Below are 12,390 nucleotides of genomic sequence, written 5' to 3'. Positions count from 1 at the left end.
ATGCCCAATAAATGTTAGCTATTTTTATTAGTTCTCAAAAGATATCAGGAGCTTTAGAAACCAGCCAATATGACCTCCGAACTTCATCTGAAAATGAGCTGAAATAATTTCTGGAAGAAGAAAAGTGACGATAACTCAACAAGTAATGAAAAGTATGCATTAGCCTGAGAAATGCCAAGTGTGGTTTGTGGCTTGTGACTTACTCAATAAAAATATATTCTAGGCTTGTACAATGCAGAGCAGTGATATGCAAATTAATAAAAGGGGCATGGGAATAAAAGTCTCATGGGGAATCCGTATACAACAGTCAAATGTTTTCAACAATATTCAGAGGAGATTTTAAGGCAAAAATCTTCATACGTTTCTGTGTATTTGAAACTATTTTCTGCAGGTCTTTTTTTTTTTTCAAAGATGGAACTGAAGAAAACAAAATCAATTTTGCTGATTCTGCTAAATTCATTCTAAATCTTTCTGTATTTCATCAGAGAAGTGTAGCTTGCGATTCTATTCACTAAGAAGTACTAGGACAAGAAGAATCTTGCTCTTCAACTCAGGATGGTCTATCTTTAGTAAACTTCACATGACCTTCATTATTTCTTCCATTAGCAGCTGGAGTTGCCAAGATAAATTCCCTTCCTTGAATGGTAGTCATCTCCCACCCAGAAGCCACACAAAGTGAGTGAATTACCAGCACCACGATGACACTTTATTTTTTTCATTCCTAGGAAGGCTTAATCCTTTGCGGTGAGTAATGTGGAGGACTTGTGTGAGATCGCAACCTCAGATCTACTCCATGGGCGAACAGAATGTCCTTCCAGCAAACTTAAGGTCAAATGCTGCCTGCTTTGGTCTGAATGTTTGTATCTTCCTAAAATTCCTCTGTTGAAATCCTAACCCTCAAAGATAATGGTATTAGGATGTAGGTGTTTAAGAGGTTCTTAAGTCATGAGAGTAGAGCCCTCCTGAATGAGATCAGTGTTCTTATAAAAGAGGTCCACAGAGATCCCTAACACTTTCTACCATGTAAGGAGACAGCAAGGAGGCACTGTATGTGAACCAGGAAGAGAGCTCTTACCTGACCATGTTGGTGCCTTGATCTTAGACTTTCCAGCCTCCAGAACTATGAGAGAGAAATTTCTGTTGTTTACAAGCCACCTAGTCTGTTGGTTACAACAGCACAAAAGGACTAAGGGACTGCCAGTTCAAAGTCTAGTACAGGAGAGTCCTTGTTCCGATATCGTCCTACGTATTTGTTCCATTTATTTCCCTAGAGGGGAAGAACATGAAGAGGCCATGGGCAAAGCTTCCAACACTTTACTCTCAACCCTTGGGTCAGATAGAGCATGCACACACGCACGCATGCGCGCGCGTGCACACCCACCCCCCCACACACACACACACGCACACGCACACACACACATCCCAAGATCAGTTGTAGGGAAGTTGGCACAGTGGCCAAGGAAACAAGAGAGTCACCCTGAGCAAAGTATCAGGAGAGGTAACTTCAAATCTCAGAGAAGGAACCTCAGATCAGAGCCGGGGAAAGTTTGCTGAGGGCAGTGAAAATTGTGATCTAATGCAGAGCTATCTGACTCCTTCCCAAACTTGCTTCTGTGAGGACACATCTAAATTCTTCTAGAGAGGGCGCTATTGATGGGGTGGAGAACCTGGTTCAGGTAACCCAGGTGCAACTAAGTTGCTCTGGGAGTCAGTGCCCACCAATGTACCCTAGAGGGAGACCCACACAGAGAGACTATATGTGGGAAGCTGAATGGAGAGGGCTCGCACAGGGAGACGGAGAGATCCAATTGCCAACACTGCTCCAGGCCCCTGACCACGTATGGAGAAATTAAGAAGACGGTGCCAGACTAGCCACTGGCAACACTGGCTTACCCTTTCCAGACAGTGCTATCAGAAAGTTCTTAGGGCAATCTGTAGTCCATTCTCACAATCTAGTTTATGTTCTTGAGGAAATGTTTTTAAGCCATTTGCTATCTTTCATAATAAACAGTGGAAGATTTGGAAGTACACCAAGCTTATCTGATATTTCTATTATTCTTACACAGTTTGTCAGAAATCCATTTTCTTTAGCTTGATTCACAATCCTCGGTGTATTTTTTGCGGGGGAGACATTTTCCAGAAATATCAATGTCTTATCATTATTTTGTGCGTATGTTTTACAGAGAAAATTGTGGCGGATGAGGTTTGCATTTGGCACATGTATAAATTCGCTTCTCACGCGCATTGTAGTGCTTCTGGATTTCGAATCTCTCATGCTGCTTCTGATGGCTACATTATCCATGTGGAGACTGAGATTCTAGATTTGTGTATGGAATAGGGAGCAGGAGACTTAGGACAAAACAGAGCCAAATGGTATGTCACAAGAAGAAGAATTTAGGGATAATCCAAAAAGAAGGAAGATTCTCATGTCTTCATGGTGTTCATAATCCTCACCACCTATTCTGACTCCATCTCCTAACCCCCATCCCCACATCCCCTGTAAACCAAAATTAAAATCAACTGTAGACTCATCATTCACCTTCAGGAAAATCTCCTTTCCACAATCTGTTTTTGGTGAGAATTCTATTCACCTCCATGTCCTAACTGAAGCCTCACTCTTGCCTGAGAATACTGCGTCCCCTGCTGCCCACTTATGCTGCCCTCCCAGCCCCGTATACTGGATCTAAAGATGAGTGGGTAGGTGCCTTTCTTCCTCTTTAATGCTACTTTCAAGCATATCCCCTCTCTCCTCCTTAAAATCAACTAGCTTTGATTCTCATATTATTAGATTATACCATCTTCTATTCAATATTGTTACAGTCATCTAAAGATTCCTGGGACATGCATTCCTTGAAGATTTTTAACTCCCAAATAACTATCATTCTCTCCAAATCTCAACAACAAAAAAAATCATCTTTCCAATTCCCTGATCTCTGAATTTCACGACCTCCACACTACCACAGTCACTCACTTCCAAGGTCCTAAGCTAGACATTGTCACTACCAATAACTGTTTTTCCACCCAAATCTAATTTCAGCCATCCCATTTATTGACTACCCACTGCCTATCTTTGCTCCTCACTCTCCCGGCTCAGCTCCATTGGTCCTTTGACTCCAAGAAGATCTTTAATCCACAGGTTTTTCCCACTCTTCAGTAGCCTCACCCAGTTGTATTCTCACTTTCCTCTTTCTCTAGGTGAAATGCAATGGTCAGTTATTATAACCCTTCCCTTGCTTTCTCCCCCATCTCCCTTTCCCTCTATTGTTTGGCATAGTTGCTTGGCAAAACCCCAAGCTTGTTTCAACCCAACTCTCCACCTATTTTGCACCTGTTCCCACACAAACACTTGGACTGGAGAAAAACACATATTCGTGCTGACTGGCCATACTTTAAATTCATGACAATTAACCTCGAATAGGACCTTCCTGTTGCTTGGTAATTTTTCCCCTAACCTGTTTACTTTTTCACCCTCCTAAATAGTTATTTTGTTCCTTCTCTTCTTCCTCGAATTTCTAGCACTTCTTCTGACATCTTCTCTCCCATCTGATGATTTTGATTTCTACTTCACTGAGAAAATAGAAGCAATCATAAACTTCCAAAACTCTGACCACTACCTCTACCCATATATCTGCATGAATGCCCACCAGGCTGCCTTCTCTCCTGTGTGGAAAAGACCTTCCCATGCTTCCCATGCCAGCACCTCCACAAATACTCTGGATCTCACCTCATATTACCTTCTCATGAATACGGCTCTAGCAATTCACTTTCCTCCATCAATAATTTCCAGAACCATACAATGTGCTGTTATTTCACTTATCTTTAAAAAATTATTGGCTCTACTTTTCTCATTTCTCTCCTTTCTTTTCTAGTAAAACTCTGAAAATTGCCTAAACTCATTGTCTCCAATTTCTCTCCTCTCATTGTCTCTTGGACTCACTCAAATGAGATTTTTTGCTCTGAGCATTTAACCAAAATGTCGTTTGTTGAGATCACCAGTGTCTCTACATTACAAAATCTAATGGTAAGTGCTCAGTTTTCTTCTTGCTTGAACTATCAGTCGATTTGACACAATGGCTCCCTTCCTCCTAGCAACTCTCCCTTCACTTGGCTTCAAAGACACTACACTTGCCTGGTCTTCTTCTTATCTCTCTAGCCATTCCTTTTTGGTCTCTTTTGTTTATTCCTCTCTCTAAATATTGGAATGATGTCTTCTCTTTCCTATCTATGTTATTTTCTTTATGAGTCTCATTGAGTTTCATGGATTTTAAGGTTTTTTATATGCTGATTACTCTCAAATTTATATTTCTGACCCACATTTCTCCCTTGAACTCACATATCCATCTGCTATATGACATCTTCATCTAGATTCTATAGACATTTTAAACTTAACATATCAAAAGCTAAGCTTCTACCCTCTTTTCCTATCCCAGATCCTGCTGCTTCCATAAACGTTCCGATTTTAGTAAACCGAAACCCATTCTTCATGCTTCTCAAGCCAAACTCCTCTATTTGCCTCACACTTTACATTCAGTCTATAAATCCTGTCTTGTTATACCTTCACAATTTATCCAGAAGCCAAGCTCTTCTCACCATCTTTACTGCTGCACCCTGCTCCAAGCCACAAGCATCTCCCAACTCTCTACTCAACCACAACTTCTATGGTCTATTCTCCACACAGCAGCCAGAGTGAGCATGTTAAAGAGTCAGAACATGTTACTCCTCTGTGTGAACCCCTCCTATAGCTTTCCATGGAAGGGTGCAGCCCAGAATCCTCATAATAGCCCACAAGGATCTCTGTGATTTGGCCTCTGACCTCCCCTCCTATATACTCTCAGCCACTCACTCCACTTTAGCCTTTCTGTTCCTCACAAGCTCTAAGCATGTGTCCATTTCAAGTCATTATCTTTGATATTTTCTCTGACTAGAATTTCCTCCAGTTAGGCCCACGGATCTCTGACTACCTCTAGGCTATTAGTCAAAAGTCACCTTCTTAGTGAAGCCTTCCCTGGCTACCCCACATAAAATTGTGTGACAACTCCCACGACCATCCCAGACAACATGTCCTCTACTCTAGTTTTATTATTCCCCTTAACACTCAGGAATCTCAAACATACTGTACAGCTTACTTATTCATCCTGGTTATTGTCTGTCTCCCCCACTATGAAGTAAGTTCCATGAAGGCTGGGCTATTTATTCACTCATAACTACATCCCAGCACCTAGATAGTCTCTGGCACATGATAGGTGCTCATTTGATTAATTAATTAATGAAAACATATGCACATACTTGCTAGGTATTGAGGGCTAGAGTAGAAATAAAGGGCCACTGAATCACAATTCTTGTCTTTGATGTTAATATTCCTGAAGAAGAGATGTTAAATGCACAAAAATCACTATAACACAAGGCAGTATTGAGTGCCGTAACAGGGCAAAGAGGGGAAAAGAGAAATTACAAGGTGACTTGAGAAGAGAATGTTTGATGAAATAGCTAGTCACTTTGTGCCAAGGAAGGCAGGCTTAGATTTGATTAATGAGGACTGGACTGATCTGAGAATAGAATCTCTCCATGGGAGTTAAAGTGACTATATTCATTAATTCTACACAAGTCACTAGAGATTCAGTGCTGAATACATCAGACAGGGTCCTTCCCGGCATGAAGTTTGTAAATACTAATCCCACACCTTGAGTATACTCCCAGTGCCTTGGCTGCTCTGTCCTCTCCCCACTCACCTATCCTTCTAGACTTTTTTGTTATCTATTAACTGAAGGCCCAGCAAGGCCCTCCATTACAAGGAGGACTACCATTCTGACTGGCTAGTGCCTGTGCTTTCCCTGGGGAATATAATAAGCCCTCCATTTAGTTATAGTGAAAGTGGCTTCAACCTGGATTGGAGATATCAGTATAAGCATCTAAAATATACATTAAACAACTTCAAAATTCAGAGCTTGAGGAATGATGTATCTGGAGTATTACTGAATTTGATCTGTTAAGAAAATTACTTAAGGGTTAAAATATTAAGCTTAGATCAAGTAAATGAAAGTTTAATCTATGTATATAACTTTTACTGCAGTGACCCATAAGAGCTTTTGCGTTCTATGACTCTTCGAAAACAGAGTTTATAGTGGGAGAAGGTGTGAAGACATGGAAGGGATGGGTCACAGTCCCAAAGGATCCACTCTGTTAAGTAACCCTTAGTTGAATGTAGTAGTAGAAAGAGCCCTAGTGTTAAGAAGCAAGATATCATCGAGGAGTGATATTTATGATGGGGCAAGGTTGGAAGGCAGCTAATACTGACTAAGATTATCAGGGGCGATGTTATGGAAGAAGCTGAATATTTGACAGGCTTACAGAATATTTAAATGGAAAAAAGGAGAGAGTAATTTGCCAGAGCTGAAGGACTAGCTAGAACAGAGACACAGATGGTAGAATAAGGTGCGAGGAAGAAAGGCAACCTCACAGAACAAGGCTACAGTGCCCAAAACCATAGAATTATATGCCACTGCTGATGTTCAAGCTCCATGTACAAGTATGGTCTTACCAGCCATTAAAATATTGAAATAGTTGATCCTCATTATTCACAGATTCTGTATTTGAGAATTTGTCTACTGGCTAAAATTCATTTGTAACTCCAAAATCAATTCTCATGGCATTTTCATAGTCATTCATGGACATTTACAAAGCAGCAAAAAATTTGAGTCAACTTATACATGCATTCCCAGCTAAGCTTGAACAAGGTGACATGCTGTCTTCCTGTTTCAGCTTTCATACTATAAACAAGTATCTTTTTCATAGTGTATGTAGTGCTACGTTTTCTCACATTTTGTGCTCTTTGTAGGCTATTTCACTGTTTCAAAATCAGTGCTGTCTACTGATCCTAATCACAAAAAGGCTGAGTGTGACTAATGGAGAAAATAAACTTAGTTCAGGCGTGAGTCCTAGTGTTTAATGTTAATGAATCAACAATGTATATTAAGTAAGGTGTCTTTAAACAGAAACACACATAAAACAAGGCTTCTACAGATCAGTTGATAAAAATGTTATGACCAGAGGCTCTCTCTTAGAAGTAATGATTTATTGTTCAGTAATTCAGTCTTCATGGCAACTTTATAGCATGTAAGCACCACAAGTAATGAGAATCAACCGTACTTTAACATTCTCTAGTAAATAGCCACTAGTCCTACACTCTGAGTGTCCTCCCAATGCCTTGGCTGACCTGTCCTCTCCTTTCCCCCCTTATTTTTCTAGACTTCTCCATTATCTATTAACCAAAGTCCCAGCAGGGCCCTCCGTAATAGGAAAGACTACCATTTTAACTGGTTGATGCTTATGCTTTCCCTGGGGAATATAATAAGTCCTCCATTTAGCAAAATTCACCAATAGAACTTTTATTCAGTCAAAATTGTATAGCTCTCTACTTTTAAAAAGAGAGAGGCAACCCATAAGAAAAATTAAAATTCTGTAACTATAACTAGTTTTCTGACATCTATGTTCTAGGCCATCTAGAGCCCTGACAATTAAAACTAAGTTTCAAAATCCTGTTTCTTGCTGTTTGTTCCTGGGGTTCTAAATTTTTTTTATAGAATAAAGTGGAATGAAATAAAGGAAAAATCTGATTATTGAGATAAGAATCTAGAATTTGCCACTTTCGTGGTTAGATTTCATTGAGATATTAGGATTTGACAACAATGGAAAGTTGAAGGGGTATCCCAATTTTAATGCAGTTTAGGCCAAAGGTCCTAGAGTCACAAAGCACCTGGATTCAAATCCCGGCTATGTCATACACTTGCCATACACAACCTTGAGTAAGTCACTAGATTGAGATAAGCCTGCTTCTGAATGGGTTAAATGTAGACAAGTTCCACTCTCAATGTGTATTTAGGGGAATTAAAACAGATGACATATGCAGAGCACCAAGCCCAGAACCAAGCATAGAAAAAGGTCTCCATAATTGTTAGCAATTATCATTACATTGTTTTTGAGTAACATTTGTATTTCTCTTAATATAAAATAATTATAAAATATAAAATATAATATAAAATAATGTTTTGAGAAATTGGAAATTTAAAAATACATAGGAAAAAAGCAATTCTAATATTATTACTCAGAGATTACCTCTGTAAAAATTTTAGTGTATATATTTTAGACTTAATATATTATTATAAATTCTATCTTTTAAAATAATATCTATAAATGTAGACAATGTATGTAATTTTAGTAGTAAAAAACATATAATGAAATTCTTTGATGAGGAAAATAATTGGTTTCCTAGTGATTTCTTATTATAGATATTCAAAAGAAGTGTTATTTATCTGTGGAGTATTGATTGTAAGAATCGGAAGACAGGTGCAGTCAAGGCCAAATTTCATACATGTGTCAAAAATTATTTAGAGTGAACTTCTAGCCCTATGACTCTTATCACTTTCCTGTTTCCACAGAGTCCTCAGCCTATGCTCCCCTTGCTTAATTCCAATTTGTCACATCAGACAGCTGCAGGATGACACTCTAGCTGGCATTCCCAAAAGGGCAAGAACCACTCCATCCCTGTCATAACACACATGCACATTTATTTTCTTCCAAGACTACTGCTGCAGACTGCCACAAACTGTGTTCCAGGGAAAGAAAACACTTCCATACCCTTCCCATTCATCATGGATGAATTTATTAGCAGCAGTTAGTTGAGCAGAGCTCAAATTTGGCTTTGTAGTTATCTAGATATGCTTGCACCTGTGTTCTCTGTACTAGATCTTATCTAGATAAGAGACTAGCACTGATTCTGACTCTTGATACTTTTCTCTGCTCCTTCACATGTAGTGTTTTTGCTTTCCAGAGTCCCATCTGAGAAAATTATCTGACTTGGAAACAACCAGCTATTTTACATTTCCCATCAGTCATGATCACAATTTATAACTCGGTTCTATTTCTGATTACGTTATAACTCATCAGAGATGGGAAGGAAATTAGAGATTGAGGATCATAAATGAAAATTGAGAAAAACCAAAGAAGAAAGTGAATCATACAAGGCTATTTGGTGGAGTAGGGCTCTGGAGGTAAATAAAAGCCATTATTTTTTAAACTACTCCAGAATTTTTTATCACACAGCTTTATTCTATTCTCTACTTGCAGAACATTATTTTTAAGGATACTTATTAACATAAGATTTCATCCAAGAAGAGTGATTCTCAAAGGAAGGGAAGAGGCATTGAATTGGAGCAAGATGTAATTTGAGATTTTAATGTTAATACAGAGACAGGCATATATTTCCAAAAGTTTGAAAAACATTGTTTTAGTAAGAGAACTCTAAGTATTAAGAGGCTTCTTAATAGACATCTTTGGTTCCCTTAGAAATCTGTGTAAATTATATTAATAGAGTTTATAAATTTTGTTGTAGTGTTTCCCATTTAGCTATTGCTGAGTGAGAGCTGACAAAACTGAGGGGTAGCTGGGATGACAGACCTCATCAATTATCTGGAGCTATTTTGACCGTAAAGGACAGATGTTTCAGTATTTTGTTGAAAGAAAGATACCATCACTGATTTATTCCAATGAGACACGATGGGACTAATTTTTGCCTCCTGTAAAGATGTCACTGTTGCTCAGAAAATTCTGGAAGTGTGAGGGGGGAGGTCCCTGTTCAACCTGTCTTCATAGGCTTTTGTCTGCTACATATTATGTCAACCATGCTCTAAGGTATCAATAAACTTTTTTTGACAGTGGAACTGATTATGGAACCAACATCATTTAAGATTATGTTTCTTTGTTTTAAAAAAGCACTTAATATTCCAAAATCAAATCTGCCATGCCTACCTCTCAAGGATTCTTCGTGGACTAATTGATTAGAATAGCCATTTATAAACATTTATTGTATACAAATGTCAGTTGTTATTATTATCCAAAGGTCATGCCTTTATAGTTATAATATTTAACAACTAGCAAAATATCATAATCACAAAGGAATTTGTTTTTTCCATTCTGTCCTGATGATAAATATCAATAGACTCTGCTAATAAGATGGCTTTATTTGAAAGAATGTGGTTATAGAGATTTGCATTGTGTTCTGTCATTCTTTTCACATTATTTTGAACACATTTTGACTACTACTTGATACTTTTGGGGCTATTCCAGACTTTGAATAAAAACGTGTTAAAATATCTAAAGCAATATGTAGATTCAATGCAATCCTTATTAAAATACCAATGGCATTCTTCTCAGAATTAGAATGACTAATTCTAAAATACATATGAAACCACAAAAGACCTTGAATAGCCAAAGACATCTTGACAAAGAAGAAAGTGGGAGGTATCATACCCTCTGATATCAAACTATATTACAAAGCTACAATAATCAAAACAATATGGTACTGGCATAAAAACTGATATATAGATCAATGGAATAGAATAGAGAGAATAGAAATGAATCCTCACTTATATGGTCAATTAATCTAAGACTAAGGAGGCAAGAATACACAATGGGGTAAAGACAGTCTCTTCAGTAAGTGGTGTTGGGAAAACATCACTAGATAGATACATGCAAAAAATAAAATTAGATTACCTTTTTATATTATATATGAAAATAAATTCAAAACAGATTAAAAACTTAAATGTAAGACGTGAAACCATAATACTCCTAGAAGAAAACATAGGCAGTAGGCTCTTTGATATTACTCTTAGCAATATCTTTTGGGATATTTCTCAGGCAAGGGAAACGAAAGGAAAAATACAAACTGGGACTACATCAAACTAAAAGGGTTTTGCAAAGCAAAGGAAACCATCAATAAAATGAAAAGACAACCTACTGAATGGGAGAAGATATTCCCCAATGATATATCTGATAAAAGGTAAATATTCAAAATATATAAAGAACTCATACAATTTAACATCAAAAAAACAAACAATCCAATTTAAAAATGGACAGAGGACCAATATAACATACAGATGGTAACAGACATATAAAAAGATGCTCAACATGCTAATTAAAATCACAATGAGATATCACCTCACATCTATCAGAATGGCTATCATCAATAAATCAACAAATAGCAAGTGCTGATAAGGATGTTGAGAAAAGGGAACCCTTGTATGTTATTGGTAGAACTGTAAATTAGTGCAGCCCCTATGGAAAACAGTATGGAGATTCCTCAAAAAATTAAAAACAGAGATGCCATATGGCCCAGCAATTCCACTTCTGGATATTTATCTGAAGAAAACAAAAACACAAATTCGAAAAGACATATGCACCTTTATTTTCATTGCGATGTTACTTGTAATTGCCAAGATATGGAAGCAAACTAGATGTCCATCAATATAATAGATGAATGGATAAAGAAGATGTGATATATAGAGAAATATTATTCAGCAAAAAAAAAAAAAAGCATGAAATCTTGCCATTTGCAACAACATGAATGGACCTAGAGGGTATTATACTAAGTAAAGTAGTCAAAGACAAGTACCATATGACTTCACTTATATGTGGACTCTAATAAAACAAAAACAAATGTATAAGCAAAATAAAACAGAAACAGACCTGTAGATATAGACAACAAGCTGATAGTTGCCAAAGGGAAGGGGATAGGGAGATGGGAATTTTTTAAAAATGTGTCCGAAGAGCAAATTCAGGCTAGCTACAGTTGGGGTCATCTTCCCAGGCCTTGATTTCTGCAAGCCCTGTGGGTAGAAGTTACTGCTGAAGAATGGAGGTGGACTAAGAATGCCTTCAAAATTGGTGCCGAGAGTCTCAGTTTGCCTAGAATCAGGAAGTGTATTTGTGACCTCCAAGAACAAGCAGTTACTTTTCCTCTCCTGCACCTTTCATCCAGGGCATCAGGATTTCTCAAACTTATGGCCCATGAACCATTTGTAAAAGGACTCCAAGTCCCTACCAAAAATCTGCTGAATCAGGACATCTGGAGTAAAGCCCAGAAATCTATGTTTTTTTATAGTTTTCTGGAGTGATTCTTATGTGTTCTAAAATTTGAGAACCATGGTTTTATAGGTTCTTAAAGCTTACCTCTAGGGTGCTTATAAACTAGACTTGACAATATATCAAGGTAAAGCTTCATTAAGCTGGAAGATTCCTTAGAGTTACATATTTCATTTCTCATTAGGACCAAATAGCGAGAGGTACCTCTCCAGATAGGCAATTATGAGGACATCGAGATACACAAGGCCCACATTCATTCTCTTCAATATTCTTATTTTCTTGTGCTCTCTTGATTTTAAGCACTTTCATCATTCAAATGCAGATTTTAAAAAATACAGTCATTTATTTAACAAATTGCTAAATTAATCAGCAGTTGCCATGAGACAGGTCATATGCTTGTCAACAACAGAGAAATGAACATGTTAGAATCCTGCCCACCAAAGAGTTTGCAGTCTAATCTTTTCTTCTTAGCCT

The sequence above is a fragment of the Pteropus medius genome, unplaced genomic scaffold (assembly GCF_902729225.1).
Source record: "Pteropus medius unplaced genomic scaffold, Ma_sr-lr_union100, whole genome shotgun sequence".
NCBI lineage: Eukaryota > Metazoa > Chordata > Mammalia > Chiroptera > Pteropodidae > Pteropus > Pteropus medius.
This window is presented reverse-complemented; position numbering follows the sequence as displayed.